At 38.2% G+C, this 906-nt stretch overlaps 1 protein-coding gene across 1 annotated transcript in view; it reads left to right on the top strand.

The window, feature by feature from the left end:
* The window catches only part of taok2b (TAO kinase 2b), a 30,059-nt gene that overhangs the window by 9,063 nt on the left and 20,090 nt on the right, over positions 1 to 906 (top strand). The gene's annotated exons all lie outside the window — the stretch shown is intronic.

Genomic DNA, 906 nt, shown 5'->3' with positions numbered 1-906 from the left:
TCACGTGACGTTGGAGAAGTGAGTGAACCAAACGGCATTTATTCGGTCAACCCACAGACGGGTTACTAGTCTAGTTACTAGACCAGGTGTAGGCAAACGTTTTGACTCGCGTTCCACAATTAGTGCTAAAATTGAGCAGAGGGGGCCGGGTCTGGAGCAGATAGATGGAGCGTTGGTGTGAACTAAGATAAATGACAATGTAAAAGTCATGCATAAAGGCTAAAATGCTAAAAACGCTTTTATCATTTTCTACGCCATCTATTGGGGAAAACATGGGTATTGCAGGGAAAAGGCAAAAGTATAATGATAATAATATAAATTAATTATATAATTTGGAAAAGTTTGGTGGGCCAGATTAAAAAGCTGAACGGGCCACATCCGACCCCCGGGCCTTAGTTTGCCCATGCCTGTAGTAGACGATTGTGGTTCAGAGTCGACCAAGTCATGCATGCGCATTTGGTTCCACCATATCATTAATTATAATATTTCTTATATCGAGCAGAAAACAGAGGAAAATCTCAGCAGTCATCAAAACAAAAATGATATGTTTTTTTTTTTTTTTTTTTTTCTGTTTTCGATCCTATGGCGCAGTGTGACTCACATATTGCACAGAAGAACCTCACCCAATGGTAACATCATAATCTAGGACATAAAAACATCAGAAGAGTCTGACTTGCTTGAGAGCCATAATGAAGGGCAAAAAGTTGCCAACAAAAAAAATTGACGCAAATGAAACAAAGTGAGCGTAAACATGATTTATACAGTCTATGTGGTTTTAAAAAGTTACTGAAATAAAACAAAGGAAAACATTTGAGCTCATTATATTTATCTCTGTTATTCACGTATACTGTGTCGTTACTGATGCTAGAACATATAACTGAAGACTGGCTGACCATATCTGTGTTG

This window comes from Cynoglossus semilaevis, chromosome 8 (genome assembly GCF_000523025.1).
Source record: "Cynoglossus semilaevis isolate Cse_v1.0 chromosome 8, Cse_v1.0, whole genome shotgun sequence".
In the NCBI taxonomy this organism is placed as follows: Eukaryota; Metazoa; Chordata; class Actinopteri; order Pleuronectiformes; family Cynoglossidae; genus Cynoglossus; species Cynoglossus semilaevis.
The sequence above is the reverse complement of the archived record's forward strand: the minus strand, read 5'-3'. Positions and strand labels throughout refer to the sequence as shown.